This window comes from Pelophylax lessonae (genome assembly GCF_965119305.1).
Source record: "Pelophylax lessonae genome assembly, chromosome: 10".
Classification (NCBI taxonomy): Eukaryota; Metazoa; Chordata; class Amphibia; order Anura; family Ranidae; genus Pelophylax; species Pelophylax lessonae.
The window spans coordinates 13,132,513-13,155,012 of record NC_138777.1 but is presented as its reverse complement, the minus strand read 5'-3'; the positions used below and the strand labels follow the sequence as shown (position 1 = coordinate 13,155,012).

At 41.8% G+C, this 22,500-nt stretch overlaps 1 long non-coding RNA gene and 1 pseudogene across 2 annotated transcripts in view; both read left to right on the top strand.

Annotated features, from left to right (window-relative positions):
- The window catches only part of LOC309565378, a 724,777-nt gene that overhangs the window by 80,007 nt on the left and 622,270 nt on the right, over positions 1-22,500 (top strand). The window lies entirely within an intron of this gene.
- The window catches only part of LOC309565377 (alpha-1,3-mannosyl-glycoprotein 4-beta-N-acetylglucosaminyltransferase C-like), a 106,617-nt pseudogene that overhangs the window by 76,058 nt on the left and 8,059 nt on the right, over positions 1-22,500 (top strand). Inside the window, exons 2-4 of the transcript XR_014226113.1 lie at positions 12,053-12,204; positions 14,801-14,943; positions 20,212-20,323. The product of XR_014226113.1 is annotated as an alpha-1,3-mannosyl-glycoprotein 4-beta-N-acetylglucosaminyltransferase C-like (transcript). The remainder of the gene's footprint in view (positions 1-12,052; positions 12,205-14,800; positions 14,944-20,211; positions 20,324-22,500) is intronic.

The window sequence follows — 22,500 nt, the reverse complement described above, 5'->3', positions numbered from 1 at the left end:
CTGCAAAGAAAAATGGGAGAAACTGCCCAAAAAAAAGGTGTGCCAAGCTTGTAGCATCATACTCAAAAAGACTTGAGGCTGTAATTGGTGCCAAAGGAGCTTCAACAAAGTATTGAGCAAAGGCTGTGATACTTCTGTATCGTTCTTTATTTTTAATAAATTTGCAAAGATTTCAAACAAACTTTATTCATGTTGTCATTATGGGGGATTGTTGGTAGAATTTTGTGGAATCCATTTTAGAATAAAGCTTTAACATAATAAAATGTGGAAAAACGGAAGCGCTGTGAATACTTTCCGGATTCACTGTATATAAATTAACACATTTCACAACTATAGGCATTTTATTGTGGGTCGAGCCAAACCTCCCAAGTCCTCGTCATTCTTTAATTGTGAAATACTGAAATCACCTGAGGCCATGTGACTAAAAGGAAGTTACATTTGTTATCCATTGGGAATTGAAGGCGTTGGTACGGCTATCAAACTTAGCCAGTTAGTAGGAGATACGAGGCGACTGCAGCATGTTCAGCTGATATCGGATCAGGTGAGTTTTTGGATGATAAATGGGCAGAATTCCTGATAGTGAGCTGTGTAACTTTATAAAGAGAAATCCACATTTATAATCCAGGATGCTGTTATGCCATGCTGTGCTATGTTATGCCATGCTGCGCTATGTTATGCCATGCTGCGCTATGTTATGCCATGCTGTGCTGTGTCATGCTAAGGTGACCAGATTTTTAAAACAATATCCGGGGACATGCTTTTTTTAATGTAAGGATTGTACGATATATACCTTATTTCTAACATTTCTCATGAGACAAATATATTTTTTTGGGATAGGACTACCAACTGTTAGGAAGATACAGAAAAAAAACGTTTTAATGTATATTTTGTACTTTATTCTTACCAAAGAAGTGCAGAGGTGCGCTATGTACAGAGTTCAGGGGTGCACTATGTAAAGGGTTCAAGGTTTGGGGGTACGCTATGTACAGAGTGCAGGGTTTAGGGGTATGCTATGTAGTGTACAGAGTTCAGGGGTGCATGATGTGCAGACTGCAGAGTTCAGGGGTGTGCTATGTGCAGAGTTCAGGGGTGCACTATGTAAAGAGTTCAAGGTTTGGGGGTACGCAATGTACAGAGTGCAGGGTTTAGGGGCATGCTATGTAGTGTACAGAGTTCAGGGGTGCATGATGTGCAGACTGCAGAGTTCAGGGGTGCGCTATGTGCAGAGTTCAGGGGTGTGCTATGTATAGCGTTCAAGGGTGCTACAGAGTTTGGGGTGCGCTATGCACAGAGTACAGAGTCCAGGGGTGCGCAATGTACAGAGTGCAGGGTTTAGGAGTTCACAATGTACAGAGTGCAGCGTTTAGGGGTGCGCAATGTACAGAGTGCAGAGTTCAGAGGTGAGCAATGTACAGAGTGCAGAGTTCAGGGGTGCGCTATGTAGAGTTCAGGCGTGCGCAAAATTGAGAGTGCAGAGTTCAAGGGTGCGCTACGTACACAGTGCAGAGATCAGGAGCGTGCGATGTACAGAGTGCAGAGATCAGGACTGTGCTACGTACAAAGTGCAGAGATCAGGAGTGTGCTACGTACAAAGTGCAGAGATCAGGAGTGTGCTACGTACACAGTGCAGAGATCAGGAGTGTGCTACGTACACAGTGCAGAGATCAGGAGTGTGCTACGTACACAGTGCAGAGATCAGGAGTGTGCTACGTACACAGTGCAGAGATCAGGAGTGTGCTACGTACAAAGTGCAGAGATCAGGAGTGTGCTACGTACACAGTGCAGAGATCAGGAGTGTGCTACGTACACAGTGCAGAGATCAGGAGTGTGCTACGTACACAGTGCAGAGATCAGGAGTGCGCTACTACGTACACAGTGAAGAGATCAGGAGTGCGCAATGTACACATTGCAGAGATCAGGAGTGCGCTACGTACACAGTGCAGAGATCAGGAGTGCGCTACGTCCACTGTACAGAGTTTAGGAGCGCACTATGTGCAGGGTTCAGGAGCACACTATGTGCAGAGTATAGCATTCAAGGTCTGATGGCCTGGATGGAGGGAGAGATGGATGGAGCAAGGGATGGCTGGAGGGAGGGATAGATGGAGGAATGGTTGCTTGGATGGATGAAGGGCTGGTTGGATGGATGGATGGATGAGGGAGGAATGGTTGGAGAGAGGAATAGAAGAAGGGATGGATAGAGGGATGTATAGAGGGATAGATGGAGGGAGGGATGGTTGGATAAAGGGGGGATGGATGAGGGAGGGATGGTTGGATGGTTATATAGAGGGATGGATGGAGAGAGGGAGGGATGGTTAGATGGATAGAGGTAGGGATGGTATGATAGAGGGAGGGATGGAGGATAAAGAGAGGGAGGGATGGATGGAGGATAGAGGGAGGGATGGAGGATAAAGAGAGGGAGGGATGGAGGATGGTTGGAGGGATAGATGGAGGATGGATAGAGGGAGGGAGGGATGGATAGATGGTTGGAGGGAGGGATGGATGGAGGATGGATAGAGGGAGGGAGGGATGGATGGATGGAGGATGGATAGAGGGAGGGAGGGATGGCTAGATGGTTGGAGGGAGGGAGGGATGGCTAGATGATTGGAGGGAGGGAGGGATGGATAGATGGTTGGAGGGAGGAATGGATAGATGTTGGAAGAAGGGATGGATGGATGTAATGAGAGATAGCAGAATTGAGGGAGGGATGGATGGACACATGGAAGGAGAGAAGGATGGCTGGATGGAGGGATAGATGGATAGAGGGAGGGATGGATAGATAGAGAGATGGATGGATGGAGATATGAATGGAGGGATGAATGGATGGAGGGATAGAATACAGACATCCTGTCCTGGTGCTGCTCTTCTAACCTCCTGTATCACACACTGTGAAATCAGCCTCTGCTCTCTTATTGCTGACGGAAGCTGTTTCTTTAGACTCACAGGCTCACTGCAGAGGAATGAGAGAAAGAAAAGAGAAACGATCCCTCTGCCTCTTGTAATCCATCCTCCATAGGAGGCCGTGTTCTCTCCACTCCTCCCCTGTCCCCCTTCTATCGATCTGCCGCCACCTCTTCTTGATACAATTTCGCTTAGAAGTCAAATCAGGCGGGCTGAGGAAGGGGGCCGGTACAATGCTTTTTCATTGGCTGAGGAAGTAGCAGAGAGGCTTATATCAATCCACCTCTGAAATCAGGCTGCCGGGTCTAACTAAAGATTATCGGCTTATGCGACTGGAGCAGCTGTATCCCTCCACAGGAAAAAAAAAAAAAAACAGAGTCCCCAGCCTTCTGGCATCAATAGAGGAAGTGAAGGTACAAAATAAATAAATAAATAGTTGTAACACATGGAAGTAGTGGCATCTGAATTTTGGGAGTGCTATGAGGGTGCCTAAAGATTTTTTGTGGGTGCTTAAGCACACCCAAGCACCCACCTGGCTGCGCCCCTGCCCGTGACAATGCCTGGGACAGACTTGGTCCGGGGACAGTGTTCTCAGTTCGGGGACTGTCCCCAGAAACCAGGGAAGTCTGGTCAGTGGTCACCCTATGTTATGCCATGTGGTGATATGTTATGCCATGTTGTGATATGTTATGCCATGTGGTGATATGTTATGACACGTCGTGATAGGGTATGACACGTCGTGATAGGGTATGACACGTCGTGATAGGGTATGACACGTCGTGATAGGGTTTGACACGTCGTGATAGGGTTTGACACGTCGTGATATGTTATGCCATGTTGTGATATGTTATGCCATGTGGTGATATGTTATGACACGTCGTGATAGGGTATGACACGTCGTGATAGGGTATGGCATGTCGTGATAGGGTATGACACGTCGTGATAGAGTATGACACGTCGTGATAGGGTTTGACACGTCGTGATATGTTATGCCATGTTGTGATATGTTATGCCATGTGGTGATATGTTATGCCATGTGGTTATATATAATGACACGTCGTGATAGGGTATGACATGGCGTGATAGGGTATGACACGTCGTGATAGGGTATGACATGTCGTGATAGGGTATGACACGTCGTGATAAGGTATGACACGTCGTGATAAGGTATGACACGTCGTGATAGGGTATGACACGTCGTGATAGGGTATGACACGTCGTGATAGGGTTTGACACGTCGTGATATGTTATGCCATGTTGTGATATGTTATGACACGTCGTGATAGGGTATGACACGTCGTGATAGGGTATGACACGTCGTGATAGGGTATGACATGTCGTGATAGGGTATGAAACGTCATGATAGGGTATGACACGTCGTGATAGAGTATGACACGTCGTGATAGAGTATGACACGTCGTGATAGAGTATGACACGTCGTGATAGAGTATGACACGTCGTGATAGGGTTTGACACGTCGTGATATGTTATGCCATGTTGTGATATGTTATGCCATGTGGTGATATGTTATGCCATGTGGTGATATATAATGACACGTCGTGATAGGGTATGACATGTCGTGATAGGGTATGACACGTCCTGATAGGGTATGACACGTCGTGATAAGGTATGACACGTCGTGATAAGGTATGACACGTCGTGATAGGGTATGACACGTCGTGATAGGGTATGACACGTCGTGATGTGTTATGACACGTCGTGATGTGTTATGCCATGTCGTGATAGGCTATGCCATGTTGTGCTATAGTAAAGCAGAACTGAAGGAAAAGAAAACTCGTTTGTCCTTTTGGATACTACAGGAAAGGTATTAACCCGTCAGTTTTTTTTTTTCTGTGTCCCATTGCAGAGATTTGCCTTCACTTTCCGTCCCATATCCAAACAGGAAGTGAGGGGAAAACCCTCCAAAGTAAGGAAATCCCTGGTTGTCCCCATTGGTAGATTTCTCCTTCATTTCTGTTCTGGTGACAACCTACTTGAGGTGTTTGTAGTCATATTAGTGCACTTGCAAATAGAACAATTGAGTTTTATCTGTGACAACCTACATTTTTTTTTTCTTCATTTCACTCTGATGACAGTAAACGTGAAAAAATAGAGAGAGGGAATCTCCCTAACAAGGTCACAGAGAGCAATAAAAACCTAACAGGGGGTCTAATCCTTCTCCACGTTATCTAAAACTGAAACAAAAAAAGTTTTTCCTTTATTTATACACACTTTAAAGCATGCAATGACATATTCCATGTTGGTTTGAAGGTTGAGGCTTTTTGCTGCAGGCAGCAGTGAGGGCGCTTCCCAGGAAAGGCATGTTATCAGAGTTGGATTTTGATTTGGAAGAAGGTGGAGAGAGGGGGTGGTGAGGTCACTGAATATTGTAGTAGCGGTGCCTGATACAGTGATCTCCAGCTTCCACTGGGATCCTACAGATATGGTATGTGCATAGCTAAGGGGTAAGCATCCTCAGAGGCAGAGATCTACCTGAGCAACATGGAAGAGATCATAGATCGACAGGGTGCAACAATTTTTTTTTTTTTTAATTTAACTAGCAAGGACTAACAGTAAGGAAAACATAAAACAAATGTCACTGTAAAAATATGAACTAATTGGACAGTGTCACTCAGTAGGGCAGTGGGCGGTGTCAGTAGGGCAGAGGAAGGTGTCAGTAGGGCAGTGGACGGTGTCAGTAGGGCAGTGGACGGTGTCAGTAGGGCAGAGGACGGTGTCAGTAGGGCAATGGACGGTGTCAGTAGGGCAGTGGGCGGTGTCAGTAGGGCAAAGGACGGTATCAGTAGGGCAGTGGACGGTGTCAGTAGGGCAGTGGACGGTGTCAGTAGGGCAGAGGACGGTGTTAGTAGGGCAGTGGACGGGGTCAGTAGGGCAGTGGACGGGGTCAGTAGGGCAGTGGGCGGTGTCAGTAGGGCAGAGGAAGGTGTCAGTAGGGCAGCGGACGGTGTCAGTAGGGCAGCGGACGGTGTCAGAAGGGCAGCGGACGGTGTCAGAAGGGCAGTGGACGGTGACAGTAGGGCAGTGGATGGTGTCCGTTTTTTTATTTTTTATAAATTTGTTTTAATATTTAAAAAAAAAATAAAAAATAGTAGCCCTGTTGGGGGGCTTTGGTGAAATATCAGGGGTCTAAATAGACCTCTGATTTCTCAATTGTGAGACAGAGAAGGGAGATTGAGGACACGCTCCTTAATCTCCATTTCTGCAGCCTCCGCTGCACAGGTTGAATGAACAGGAGAGAGCTCTGTACAATCTCCCCTTCATTCACAAACTGAAGCATAGCAAGTTTACTATGCTTCAGTTCCAAAAGAACAACAAGATCACTGAGTTCATTAAGAAAAGGAAAGGGCCAGTAAATGACACATTCAGGAGAAGGAAATCTCCGGACAGGAGGGGGCGCCATTTACTGGAACCGATCCCCAGTATTTTCCTCTGGTGGCAGCTGAATGCTGGCGGGAAGGAGGAGGAGGAGGAGAAGCAAGCTTTTAGCTGCTGCAGTAGGAAAATACAGGGGATCAGTTCCAGTAAAAGCCGCCTCCAGTCCTGTCCAGGTTCGAAGGGTTGGCAAGGAAGGGACACGATCGATAAGTTGTCGACCCCCCAACCAACCAACCAATGTAACTATATCAAATTATCCACACCTGGAACTCTTAAAGGCAGCTCTGCAATCATTAGTAAGTATATAAAATACAATACAAGCAGTGGGAGGACCCGAATTTGACTTGGAATCAGCCTATTGCACTCCCTGTACAGCAGGGCTCAGAGATGGGGAGGGGGAAGCAATACAAATAGCCAATAAGATGTTTGCAGTGAAAGCAGCATACCGAGAGAGGAGGGAGCAGAGTGACAGATAGTTAAGCTCATCAGTCTGCTGCTTCTCCTTTCTCTGGGGCTGGTGTTTGAAATCGCTGGGCCCCATAAAGCCTACCTGATAGGGTGCCCCCCCCCCTCGCCTACCTGATAGGGTGCCCCCCAGCCAAATGTGACATAGATTTATCAGTCTCTTTCTCAACAGCCTCGGCTGCACAGATCAATGAATAGGAAGTACTCTGAGGCTTCATGTTCATTCACAAACTAAAGCATAGTAAAACGTTTACTATGCTTCAGTGATGAATGGACACGGGAGTGATTGGTACCAATCGCTCACTGTGTTCATTCAGGAAATGAAGGGCCATTAAATGACATATTTACTGGCCCCTTCCTCCGCTTTCCATCCTGAAAAATCCCCCTGTTTGTCTGCAGCAGCTGCTGGTGGGAGAGGGGGGATGCGAGCAGCGCTGAGGGGGAGAAGGGCACACGGGGGCGGGGGGGCAAGACAGCAGATGGAATAAGCTCCTGTGCTAGAACCAATCCCCCTGCAGTGCAGCCAGAGCAAAGAAGAGGAGAAACTAGGAGCTCTGCAGGGGGAGGCAGAAGAGGATCGGTGTCTGCAATAAGACAGTACAGCCGGCCCTGGGCCCCCCTTTTGAACTGATGAGGCCCAGTACAGGAGGGCTGGCTGTACTGCCTTATCAACAGCCATTCACTATCCAGTCACACAGTGGCAGTGGGGAGGAGGCTTGCAAGTAAAAGTGAAACTGCAACAAGTTCCCTTCTCCCACCAGACAAGGCTGAGTAATAAAAGGTAAATATATATATATATATATATATATATATATATATACACACACACGGCGCTTGCTCAAACTTCAAAATTCATGAATAGTCTGAACAATTAAATACAAAGTGCTAAAAAAATTACTATAAAGTGCTGAATGCAATAATTTCTTAAAATGTATATATGTGTGTGTATGTATATGTGTATATATATATATAAAATGTGTGTGTGTAAGTGTCAAAACAATTGAAATAAATTCATACAATATTAGCTTAATTTATTTATTTAAATTGTTTTGACACTTAATTTCTTAAAATGAATATATATATGAATGTAAGTGTCAAAACTATTTAAATAAATTCATACAATATTGTATGAATTTTATTTCTATTGTCTTGACAATTTCTTAAAATGAATATATATATATATATATATATATATATATATATATATATATATATATATATATATATATATATATATATATATATATATAAAAATGTAAGTGTCAAAACAATTTAAATAAATTCACAATATTGTATGAAAAATTAAATTCATCTAATATTGTATGAATTTATTTCGATTGTTTTGACACTTTTTATATATTATAAAAAGTGTCAAAACAATCGAAATAAATTCATACAATATTAGATTAATTTAATTTTTCATACAATATTGTGAATTTATTTAAATTGTTTTGACACTTACATTTTTTTTATATATATATATATATATATATATATATATATATATATATATATATATATATATTCATTTTAAGAAATTGTCAAGACAATAGAAATAAAATTCATACAATATTGTGAATTTATTTAAATTGTTTTGACACTTACATTTATATTTATATATATATATATTCATTTTAAGAAATTGTCAAAACAATTGAAATAAATTCATACAATATTGTATGAATTTATTTAAATAGTTTTGACACTTACATTCATATATATATTCATTTTAAGAAATTAAGTGTCAAAACAATTTAAATAAATAAATTAAGCTAATATTGTATGAATTTATTTCAATTGTTTTGACACTTACACACACACACACACACACACATTATATATATATATATATATTATATATATATATACATATACATACACATACATATATACATTTTAAGAAATTATTGCATTCAGCACTTTATAGAAATTTCTACAGTTATTTTTTTAGCACTGTGTATTTAATTATTCACACCAGTGCTTTTTTTTTCTCTCAGAGAATAGGTGCAGGAACTCCCCCTTCTAAGTCACTTCCTGTCTCCGCCTCCCTACCCACCTCCAGGCACTGACCCTTGGTTCCGCCCTCTACCCACCTCTGAGCACCGATCCTTGGGTTCACCCCCTTACCCTGCTCCCAGTACGGCCCCTTTTAAAGAATATAGAGCCAAGTATAATTTTGTACTGCTAAGTATATTGTATGGAATTTGGTAATGATAACAAGAGAAGCAATAAAATGGATCCCCCCCCGCGCAGCCAGCAACAGTAAAGCCCTCCTTAAACAGTAGATCCCTTCCAGTAACAAAAGATCCTCCACCAGCAACAATAGATTACCATGCAAAAATAGATCCACTCCAGCAACAATAGGCACCCTGGGAGCCAGCATCAGTAGACCCTACATCACAACCCCAGCACCCCTTGCTATGGCATACATTCAGTGCTGGAGGTGCCGGAACTGCGTTCCCATACATCCCGACCGCAAAAAGGCCCTGGTTCAGACTATTCATGAGTTTTGAAGTTTGAGCAAGCGCTGTGTATATTTACCTTTTATTTTTAGTCAATTTCCCTCATTGGGTGAACAGCAGCTGCTCATTGCATTTTTATATATTTACTTAGCGGGGGGGGGGGGGAGTTATATTACCATTCAAGGCTGAGTAATGTAGCATAGCTGTGTAAATACTAGAACTGGATGGACAGAAATACAAATCCTTACGGAAGGTAATATAACGCTTTTATCTCTGATTTGCCTGGGAGTTCAGCTGTGGCCAATTACAAACTGATTGCAGTTGAAGAACAGTGTATTGCAGAACAGTGTATTGCAGAACAGTGTATTGCAGAACAGTGTCTTGCAGAACAGTGTATTGTAGAACAGTGTCTTGTAGAACAGTGTCTTGTAGAACAGTGTCTTGTAGAACAGTGTCTTGTAGAACAGTGTATTGTAGAACAGTGTCTTGTAGAACAGTGTACTGTAGAACAGTGTATTGTAGAACAGTGTACTGTAGAACAGTGTCTTGTAGAACAGTGTACTGTAGAACAGTGTCTTGTAGAACAGTGTACTGTAGAACAGTGTATTGTAGAACAGTGTACTGTAGAACATTGTACTGTAGAACAGTGTCTTGTAGAACAGTGTCTTGTAGAACAGTGTCTTGTAGAACATTGTACTGTAGAACAGTGTATTGTAGAACAGTGTACTGTAGAACAGTGTATTGTAGAACAGTGTCTTGTAGAACAGTGTACTGTAGAACAGTGTCTTGTAGAACAGTGTACTGTAGAACAGTGTCTTGTAGAACAGTGTCTTGTAGAACATTGTATTGTAGAACAGTGTATTGTAGAACAGTGTATTGTAGAACAGTGTCTTGTAGAACAGTGTATTGTAGAACAGTGTATTGTAGAACAGTGTACTGTAGAACAGTGTCTTGTAGAACAGTGTACTGTAGAACAGTGTCTTGTAGAACATTGTATTGTAGAACAGTGTATTGTAGAACAGTGTATTGTAGAACAGTGTATTGTAGAACAGTGTCTTGTAGAACAGTGTATTGTAGAACAGTGTATTGTAGAACATTGTATTGTAGAACAGTGTATTGTAGAACAGTGTATTGTAGAACAGTGTCTTGTAGAACAGTGTATTGTAGAACAGTGTATTGTAGAACATTGTATTGTAGAACATTGTATTGTAGAACAGTGTCTTGTAGAACAGTGTCTTGTAGAACAGTGTCTTGTAGAACATTGTATTGTAGAACAGTGTATTGTAGAACATTGTATTGTAGAACATTGTATTGTAGAACATTGTATTGTAGAACAGTGTATTGTAGAACAGTGTATTGTAGAACAGTGTATTGTAGAACAGTGTATTGTAGAACATTGTATTGCAGAACATTGTATTGTAGAACAGTGTATTGTAGAACATTGTAATGTAGAACATTGTATTGTAGAACAGTGTATTGTAGAACAGTGTATTGTAGAACTTTGTAAAACAGTGTATTGTAGAACATTGTAATGTAGAACAGTGTATTGTAGAACAGTGTATTGTAGAACAGTGTATTGTAGAACAGTGTATTGTAGAACAGTGTATTGTAGAACATTGTATTGTAGAACAGTGTATTGTAGAACAGTGTATTGTAGAACAGTGTATTGTAGAACAGTGTATTGTAGAACAGTGTATTGTAGAACATTGTATTGTAGAACAGTGTATTGTAGAGCATTGTATTGTAGAGCATTGTATTGTAGAACATTGTACTGTAGAACAGTGTATTGTAGAACAGTGTCTTGTAGAACAGTGTCTTGTAGAACATTGTATTGTAGAACAGTGTATTGTAGAACAGTGTATTGTAGAACAGTGTCTTGTAGAACAGTGTATTGTAGAACAGTGTATTGTAGAACATTGTATTGTAGAACAGTGTATTGTAGAACAGTGTATTGTAGAACAGTGTCTTGTAGAACAGTGTATTGTAGAACAGTGTATTGTAGAACATTGTATTGTAGAACATTGTATTGTAGAACAGTGTCTTGTAGAACAGTGTCTTGTAGAACAGTGTCTTGTAGAACATTGTATTGTAGAACAGTGTCTTGTAGAACATTGTATTGTAGAACAGTGTCTTGTAGAACATTGTATTGTAGAACAGTGTATTGTAGAACATTGTATTGTAGAACATTGTATTGTAGAACAGTGTATTGTAGAACAGTGTATTGTAGAACAGTGTATTGTAGAACATTGTATTGCAGAACATTGTATTGTAGAACAGTGTATTGTAGAACATTGTAATGTAGAACATTGTATTGTAGAACAGTGTATTGTAGAACAGTGTATTGTAGAACTTTGTAAAACAGTGTATTGTAGAACATTGTAATGTAGAACAGTGTATTGTAGAACAGTGTATTGTAGAACAGTGTATTGTAGAACATTGTATTGTAGAACAGTGTATTGTAGAACAGTGTATTGTAGAACAGTGTATTGTAGAACAGTGTATTGTAGGTATTGCAGAACAGTGTATTGCAGAACAGTGTATTGCAGAACATTGTATTGTAGAACAGTGTATTGTAGAACATTGTATTGTAGAACATTGTATTGTAGAACAGTGTCTTGTAGAACAGTGTATTGTAGAACAGTGTATTGAAGAATAGTGTATTGTAGAACAGTGTATTGTAGAATAGTGTATTGCAGAACATTGTATTGTAGAACAGTGTATTGTAGAACAGTGTATTGTAGAACAGTGTATTGTAGAACAGTGTATGTACTTTAGGTTTAATATTTGATGTGTCGGAGGTTGTGGATCACAGTTGTGTTTTTCTCCTTTAGATATGAGAAGCAGCAGAGAGTGAATCCGGAAGATGAGGAGATTCCACCTGTGGAAAGTTCTGTTTGCGGCATGTTTGACAGTTTGCATCTTCCTGGTAACCAAACCTCCTCCCGAACCTAACTGCCCAGATCCATCCGATCCCTACCTGCAGGTAACGAAGCTGTAGATCACAAATATAACTCCAGTTTTTTTTTTTAGTTCCCCCTCCATGTAAAAAAAAAAAAATTAAAAAAGTTCAACTTACCCTCTGCATGCTCCTTGACTCAGCCTGTCCTTTACATGTCCCCTAGGGGGCGCATGATCACACAGGCCAGGTTCATAGCACTCCAACACTGAGCATCACTAACGCAACACCACATGATGGCCACCCAACAATGCCACTGGAGAAAGAAGAGGAAGCTGATTTTAATACCACTTTTAAGGGGGTTTCAAGGTGTGCACCCCACACCGGAAACATCTTCGGTGGTTCCCGGACTCTCCTGTCCATCCAGGAACCTGCTTGTACAGAGAGCAGGATGAACTCTGGGAACATCTGCTCCCTGATCCCTCCTGCAACCTCTGACCCTGGAAGCAACATGTATTATGTCACCTCCGCAGTCACAGATGTCAATCTTTGGCTAATGTAGCTGAGGATGCAGCTATTCAAGCATGATCTGTGCTTGAGTAGCTGCATTGGAGGGCAGGGCAGACATTGGGGGTTTAATAGTCCCCCAAATATCTCCATGAAGAGGATCTGTCACCTGCCCATACTATCACATTGGGAACTTTTTAGCCCCCTTGTGGTAGCAATAAAGTTAACCCCCTTATGGACTGGAAGGATTTGCCCCCTTAATGACCAGGCCATTTTTTGCGATTCAGGACTGCGTTAATTTAATGGACAATTGTGTGGTCATGCAACGCTGTACCCAAATAAAACTGATGTCTTTTTTTTCCCCACAAATAGAGCTTTCTTTTGGTGGTATTTGATTACCTGTGTGGTTTTTATGTTTTGCGCTATTAACAAAAAAAGAGCACCAATTTTGAAAAAAAAAAACAATATTTTTTTACTTTCTGCTATATAACATTCCCAATAAAAAAAAAAAAAAAAAAAAGAGCGACAATTCTGAAAAAAATAATAAAATAATAATATTTTTCACATTCTGCTATATAACATTTAAAAAAAAATATTTAAAAATCTAATTTTTTCATCATTTTAGGTCAATTTGTTTTCTGCTACATATTTTTGGTAAAAAAAAAAATCCCAATAAGCGTTTTTTGATTGGTTTGAGCAAAAGTTATCACATCTACAAACTACGGGAAAGATTTATGTAATTTTTATTTTTTTTCACTAGTAATGACAGCGATCAGTGATTTTTAACAGGACTGCGACATTGCGGCGGACAGATCGGACCCCTAACTGACATTTTTGACACTTTTGGGGTGACCAGTGACATTACTGCAGTAATCAGTGCTAAAAATATGCACTGTTACTGTAATAATGACACTGGCAGGGAAGAGGTTAACATTGCGGGTGATCAAGGGGTTAAATGTGAGCCTAGGGGAGTGATTCGAACTGTTAGGGGGCGTGGCTTGTGAAATGATCATAGAGACCTGTGATCCTATATAGAAGGATTACAGGCACTCTGTGATCATTCCAGAGAGAAGAACGGTCAGATGTGTTTACAACAGCTGCCCGTTCTCTCTCATCGGGGAGCGATCGCGGGTGTCAGGTGTCAATCGGAGCCGCCTGCCCGCTGCATCGGCTTCCCCGTGGCCGAGTGGGGGTGGGAGCGCGCTGCCGGCAGCGCGTGCTCGCCCCCTAGCTGCAGGTGCGCGACCGATGTAGGTCCACATCGGTTTGTGCAGGAGAGCAACCCTGCCGCAGTAAAAAGGCGGCGGGTGGTTGGCAACAGGTTAACAAAAAAAGAGCGAAAATTCTGAAAAAAAAATTATATATATATATATATATATATATATATATATATATATACATGTATGTATTTCACATTCTGCTATATAACATTAAAAAATATATATTTATTTATATATATATAAATTATTTATATATTATTATTTATATATTTTAGGTCAATTTGTAATTTGATCAACTCTGCGATTTTTATTTTTTGCGCTATAAACAAAAAAAGAGCAACTATAATTAAAAAAAAAAAAACTATATTTTTCACTTTCTGCTATATAACATTCCAAAAAAAAAAAAAAAACTTGCAGAGGTGATCAAATTACAAATTGACCTAAAATGATGAAAAAATGTTTTCATCATTTTAGGCCAATTTGTATTCTGCTACATATTTTTGATAAAAAAAAGTGTATTTTGATTGGTTTGCGCAAAGGTTATCACGTATACAAACCAGGGGAAAGATTTATGTCATTTTTAATTTTTTTATTTTTTACTAGTAATGGTGGCGATCGGCCATTTTTAGCGGGACTGCGACATTGCGGCGGTCAGATCGGACCCCTTTGGGGGGAGGGGGGGGGGTACCAGTGACATTACTACAGTAAATCAGTGCTTAAAATATGCACTGTTACTGTAATAATGACACTGGCAGAGAAGGTGTTAACCTAGGGGTAATCAAAGGGTTAAGTGTGAGCCTAGGGGAGTGTTTTCTAACTGTATGGAGGGAGGGACTTGTGAAATCAACACAGAGACCTGTGATCCAATATAGAAGTATAGAATATATAAAATTGTGTTTTTATGCAATAAACAAATTTCCTGTGAGCTCAGCCTGTCATTTACACTCCCCCCCTAGAGGGCGCAACATCAGGCAGGCTGGAACTATAGTACTCGAGGACTGAACGCCAATAATGGAACACTACACAGGGCCCACCAAGGACCACCACCGGAGAAAGAAGAGGAAGCTGCTGTGAGTCACTAGACCAGCTAAAAAAAGTTGTATGTATAGGGGTTTAAAAAAAAAGTACCTGGGGGACTTTAGGTGGGTGGCATGGTAAATGCCTGGAGCCCTCCTTTAAGAAGCCCAAATTCATCTTCTGCAAAGAAAAATGCCTCAGCTGGGTCCTGTTCCTGCCACCAAAAAAAAAAACAGCCAGGTCCTCTTCCTGCTGTGCACCCTGCGGCCCCCATTCATTCCTATTGATGGCCAAACTCTGGATGGTGTATGGCCCGCCTATAGGAATGCATGGATGGGGGCCACAGGGTGCACATGGCACAGCAGGAAGAGGACCTGGCTGTTTTTTTTTTGGTGGTAGGCACGGTCACATAGGTAATATTGGTGGAATGCGGAGGAAAGTACGTATATTTCCAGATAGGCTGCATCTACGGTGGTGGTGGCGGTGGTGGCAGTGGTGGTGGTGATGGGGTTAACCACTTAAGGACCGAGCCCATTTTTGACACTTGTTGTTCACAAGTAGAAATCAGTATTTTTTGCTAGAAAACTACTTCGAACCCCCAAACATTATATATATATATATATATATATATATACATATATATATACATATATACACACACACACTGGTATATATATATATATATATATTTTTTTTTAGCAAAGACTCTGGAGAATAAAACGGCGGTCATTGCAATATTTTTTTGACACGCGGTATTTGCGCAGCGGTATTTCAAACGCCATTTTTTTTTTGTTGGAAAATTTAAATTTCACTGCATTTAAAAAAAAACTAAAAACAGTAACACCCTCTGATGAGTAAAGCCCCGTACCGATTGTCGGCCGTAAATATTCGGCCGCAGAAAGATCGGCCGATTGTCGGCTTGTTAGTATGATGCCTCCGACAACGACTTTTCGGCCGAACAGAATCGGGAGTGCTGGCTATAAAATTTTTGTTGGCCGTCACCAGAACGGCCGATTGTTCGCCAGTCAGTACAGAATTCGGCCGACAAACAGCAGATTAGCAAGACTGGGCATGCTCAGAAAAGAAAAAACACACGGAAAGTTAACCATCACATGACATCACTTCTGCAGTTGGCTGTTGTTGGCCGACAAAATTCGTGTGCAGTCTTTTGCACTTTTCAACTGACAGGACAGCACCGGACAAAAGAGGGCTGATCAGTCGGCCGACATTCGGTACGTGTGTACGGGGCTTAAGGCTGGCCATACACTATACAATTTTCTTATTCAATTTCCTTTAGATTTACCTTAAACTATGTAGTGCAAGGGCCTGCCTGACTGCATACAAATTGAAAGTGTTTAGGTTTGACCCTATATTACATGGTTTTGGTAAATCTAAAGGAAAGTTGAACAAGAAAATTGTATAGTGTATGGCCAGCCTAAGAGCCAAAGCTCTCTAATCAGAAGGAGGGTATGAGCTTTGCTGATTGCAGTGTGACTCAGTAGGGGGCGTATCGCACATCTGCAGAGAGACCACTGCCTCCATACAGAGAGCGGGAGGGGTTGGCAGCTCTATTGGATTCCTTGAAATGTGTTGGATTTTTAATGTCATCAACCTTAAAAAAAAAAAAAACTGGCGTTATGCGTCCCCCCCCCCCCCCCCCCCCGGACATTCAGGCAATCTGAGATATTAGCTGACCTACCGCCCTTGTCCTTCAGAGAGCGTCCCCGGGTTCAGGTGGTCCAATGCCTCATTACTTGCCTTTCAAGCTATAGAAACCCAGCATAGGATCTAACCCTTCCACTCTCTATCCTAAATACTTTTTCTTATAATCTATATTACCTTTGTTTGGTGGTAGGCATGGTTCAATAGGTAATATTGGTGGAATGCGGAGGAAAGTATGTATTTTTCCAGATAGGCTGCATCCACAGTGGTGATGGCGGTGGTGGTGATGGGGTTAAAAGGACAAGTTTATTAAAGGTTACATGGTAAGTACATTGTAAAATAGACTGAAAAAAAAGTCCATCCAGTTGAACCGATCTGTATGTGTCCTTTTTATTCTCTATCAACTCTAATGGGCCGTACACACTATAAGATTTTCGGAAGACTTTTTCCTTTAGACTTACCAAAACCAGATAATATGAGGTCAAACCTAAACACTTTCAATTTCTATGCAATCTGGCAGGCCCTTGCACTACATAGAAAAGGTAAATCTGAAGGAAATCTAACCACAAAAGTTGGATAGTGTGTATCCAGCTTTAGGGTCCTTTCACACGAACAATCCGATCAGATCCGCCTGTCAGTTTTTCAGGCGGATCTGATCGGATCTTCCATGCATCCCTATGGGGCAGCGGATGTCAGGGGAGACATGTCCACTGACACCCGCTGCTATCCGATCTGATCCTGTCTGTGAAATCCAGACGGATGGAAACCCTATTTTCCATCCGTCCAGGGGATCGGTTCGGATAGGATCGGATGAGAGCCGACAGGCGGTCCCATAGAGAGCAGAGGGGCTCTGACACCTCCCTCTCCGCACACAGTGTGGAGACGGAGCTGTCATCCGCCTGCTCAGCGGGGATCGGCGGATCGATCCCCCGCTTAGCAGAGAACGGTGCGCAACAGAATGCGGACCGTATGAAAGGAGCCTTATAGCCCTGTATATTCTGCTTCCTGAGGAAAACTTGTCCTTTAAAGCCCCATTAAGCTTTCTATTTAAATTAACTAAATACCTTCCAGGACCACCAAACCAAAGGCTGTGCAAAGCCTTACTGTTTGCTTTCTGCAAATACTAGCCACAGGCTGAGTAAAAAAGCATATTCCCTGCCAGCATACTGTATAGAAGGACCCTAGATCTCTACATAGAAGCAGTGGTCTCCCTGCAGAGGGTCTAAATAGGTTCTGATGAATCAGAGTGCTGTAATCAGAAGGGGGCATGAGCTTTGCTTATTGCAGAGTGTTGAGGAAATGTTATTAATATATCAGGAAGTGTTTCATTTAAAATGCCATTGTCTCCCAGTGCCGGTTTACCGTTAATCGCTATGCACAGCGAATATGGCTTTAACTGACATTGAGGAAAGACTGTTAGTTGTGGAAACCTTCCATTAAATGTAGATTGCATGCCATTCGTCTGATCTCCCAAACGGCGGGTGCTCTGAGCAGCTACCACTGGTCTGGATCTATGGCAGTGCGATGCAAACTCCACCACGCAAATGTATATCAGCCAGCCGGGGCCCCGGTATTCACTGGCGGAGATATGTTTGTGATGTGGAATTATTATCGTTTTGATAAGTATCCTCCCTTTTACTGGAACAATGGCTGGTGCTATTTTCCTTTGCAGATATCGTCCCATTGACTGAAACAGTAGCATAATCACTATCAAATATGGTTTTTATGAACTATATTATATAGGATTCACTCTAACAGGTTATGAGGGGAGTGCATGCTTGTGAATTAGCGTGGCCGTGTCCATGAAAATCCATGACAGTTGGAGTCTCGTGCACATGGCCGTATTTCTCCATAAACATACACTCCCCTTTCCTATTGTACTTTTGAAAGTATACATGTCTGTGATTGGTTGTGTTGACACCACCACCCCTGTAACCCCCCTTTTGTTCTCTGACTATAAAATAAACAGGAGTGCTGCCTTAAAGCAGGACTGCTACTATGGACATCGACCGTGATACAGCGTGTGTCTGTCTCTCTCTTTGTCGCCGAGCGCGCTACGATAACTTTATACAAAAGAGCATTGTACTTTTCAATACAAGGGATTAATGGCTCTTGGCGCGTATTAATATCCACAAGTGCGCTTTTCAGTTTTCAGTGCACCGAGCGAATTTCTATGCTCCAAACTAGTGATGGACTGATATCGTTTTTTTGTTGCCGATACCGTTATTTTGGTCATCGCATATCGGTATCGGCCGATATTTTCATACATTTTTATTTTTTTTACAGGTATTCTTGTGGAGGGATCTGGGGGTCTAAAAGACCCCAAACCCTTCCTCTGCACTTTAAAGCATTCAAAACGCCAAGTTTGGCTGTTTTGAATGCTTTTATTTTTTTGAATTTGGCGCTGAGTACCCGGAAGTGATGTCATGACATCACTTCCGGGTTTTACATAGAGACCCGATCAGAGCTGAATGCGGCTTTGATCGGGTCTCCTCTTCAGCGGCCATGCAGGCTGGGTGAGCCGCGGAAGGTGGCGGGAGGGGGGGGAACGTCCCCTCCTGCTCCTTGTAATGACAGCCGAGCAGCTTCTCAGCCGCATCAGTTGTCATTACAAGACAGCCGACTGTCGGCTATGGACGCCGGTACCGGGGTGATACCTCTAGCTGCAGGGATCACTCCGGTACAGCACTTTCCTGAAATATCGGCAATATCGGTGAACTCAGGGGCCGATTCCGATATATCGGGGGAAAGTGCATATGGGTCTCCGATATATTGGCTTTGCCGATAATCGGACGATCCCTACTCGAAACCCCATTAATTTCCATAACAAGAGCTATACAGTAGGTCTGACTCGGTAAGAGGGAGTACTGGATCTCTGCAGAGCGACCACTGCTTTCCTATAGAGAGCAAGGGGCAGATTTGACACTGTTTATTTTGATGATCTTGTAATATAGTAAATGAATGTAAAGGGGATGCAAGTCTTACCATTTGTTTTCTTTAAAAAATGTGTAAAGTAATAAAAAAAATTTTCCCCTGCCAGCATTCTGCATAGAAGGAACCTTGATCTCTGTATGGAAGCAGTGGTCTCTCTGCAGAGGTGCGAAACACCCCTTGATGAGTAAGTGCCAAAGCTCTCCAATCAGAAGGGGGCATGAGCTTTGCTGGTTGCAGTCTGACTCAGTAGGGGGCGTATCACACATCTGCAGAGAGACCACTGCCTCCATACAGAGAGAGCAGGGGTGATGATTTGGCAACTCCAATGGATTACTTGAAATGTGTTGGATTTTTACTGTCATCAAGCTTTTTCAAAAAAAAAAATAAACACTGGCATTATGCCTTCTCCCCTTGAAATTCATGCAATCTGAGATATTAGCTGACCTACGGTCCTTGTCCTTCAGAGAGCGGCCCCAGGTTCAAGTGGTCCAATGCCTCATTACTTGCCTTTCAAGCTATAGGATCTAACCCTTCCACTCTCTATCCAAAATACTTTATTACAATCTATATTATCTACAGTATATCAATTATTATTTTATTCTAAACACTTATTATTCTATAAATATAGAGAAAAATTAAAAAAAAATTAAAAAAAAAGAATAATGTCCTTTCTGGTTGGGTGTTACTCTCTGCCATAAGCTGGAAATACAATGCCGGACAGGGAAATAATGAATGCGTATTTCTGTCTTCTCAGGAAAGAGAAGCCCCCCAGCAGGAACTCCACTTGTTTGATGTGCGTGAAGAAGCTTTAAACACGCTGCGGATCCCATATAAACATCTACTGGGCTCTCCTCCAAGTGCAAAAAGTAAGCAAAAAGCTAAACCTGTCTGCAGTTTCACTGGCTTCTTTTAAAAAAGGAACTCACTTTTTTTTTGAAGAAGAAGAAGAATCACAAGTGAATATACTGCATGCTGATGCTATACACTATGGGGGTATGTGCATTAAAAAAACTGATGTGCGAATATGTCAATCATTCGCACGAATCACCGTCATTTTCCTAATAGGTTTATTTCCCAGGATCGTCAGCTCCATCTAGTAGCAATAATGCAGCATTTTTCCCGATTGAGGTATTCCAGGAAAAATACCCCATTATCGCCACTAGATGGTGCTGAGAAGTCGAAAAAAAAAAAATACACATCTGGAAGATTACAGTGAAGATTCATGGAGCCTTTGTGAGGGATTGACATATTCACACAGCAAATTCCTAATACATAGACCCCATAGTGTAATTATATACATACACAGGGGCATATTTATTGCACACATTCAGACTCTGCTTCGTGCTTGGCACTGCCAAAAAAAAAAAAAACGTATATATATATATAATTAAAAAGGACAAAGGGAAAAAGGTGAGGGAAGGGGATGTTGGAAGGAAGGGGAAAAAAAAGGGGAAGATGAAATGATGAAGATTAAATGAGACTCGTGCAATTGAGTCTCCATTCCTGATTATATTAAGCATGGGAACACATAGTGTTCAAAAAGCGTGGGACTTTATATGAGGTGTGGGCAGTATATACATGATAATGGTATTACATATACATCTGCTGGTAAGCATATAGAAGCATATGATTAACATCACGTGTTTATTAACATGTCCATAGCTGTTGGCATAAATACAGTAAGTACACAACAAGTAAAAGGGGACATAAATAATGTACATATGGATGATATGATAAGACCATCAAAAATAATAAAGTAACAAAATAAACCAGAAAACGTAGAGAGTGTGGATGAATATTGATAATAGGATGCATGATGAATATGGCAGAAGAATTTAAATGGCCTCCATGGCTCAACGCGTTTCGTGAACTCGGATTGGGTGGGTGTGGAAAGTGGGGTCCCCCAGGGTTCTGTCCTGGGACCAATCCTGTTTAATTTATTCATAAATGATCTAGAGGAGGGGATATCTAGTACAATCTCAGTATTTGCGGATGATACTAAATTAGGCATGCCAATATCTTCTATGCAGGATGTGGAAATCTTGCAAGCAGACCTGAACAAAATAACGGGGTGGGCAACTACATGGCAGATGAGATTTAATGTAGAAAAATGTAAAGTAATGCACTTGGGGGCCAGAAACCAGAAAGCAAGCTACTCACTAGGGGGGGAACCTCTGGGTGAGTCTAGGATGGAAAGGGACCTGGGGGTACTGGTAGACAACAGGCTTGGCAGTGGCATGCAATGCCAAGCCGCCGCAAGCAAAGCCAACAGAATACTGGGTTGTATAAAAAAGGGGATTCACTCCAGAAATAAAGAGATTATTCTTCCACTCTACAAGACTCTGGTCCGGCCACATCTTTAGTATGCTGTCCAGTTCTGGGCACCGGTCCTCAGGAAGGATGTGCTGGAACTGGAGAAAGTCCAGAGAAGGGCAACAAAAATAATTAGGGGAATGGAGGACATCAGCATTGAGGAAAGACTACAAGCACTGAACCTATTCTCTCTGGAGAAGAGACGATTGAGGGGGGATATGATATCAATGTACAAATACTGTACTGGCGACCCTAGCATAAGGAACAAACTATTCAGAGAAAGGAGATACAATAAGACACGTGGCCACTCACTAAAACTTGAGGAAAGGCGGTTTAACCTTAAAGTGCGTAAGGGGTTCTTCACTGTAAGAGCGGTAAGGATGTGGAATTCTCTTCCACAAGCAGTCGTATCAGCGGGGAGCATCGATAGTTTCAAAAAACTATTGGATGGACACCTTAAAGACCACAACATACAGGGGTATACAATGTACAACATACAGGGGTATACAATGTACAACATACAGGGGTATACAATGTACGGTTAAAAGCAAACACACACACACATCATAGGTTGAACTGGATGGACTTGTGTCTTTTTTCAGCCTCACTAACTATGTGAAAAGAGTTTCACTTCATCAGGAGCAGGCACATTTCTAGTTTCTAAAAAACACATATATATATATGAGCACAATATTGCATCCAATGGAAGGGTATTTTGAAAAAATGAGAA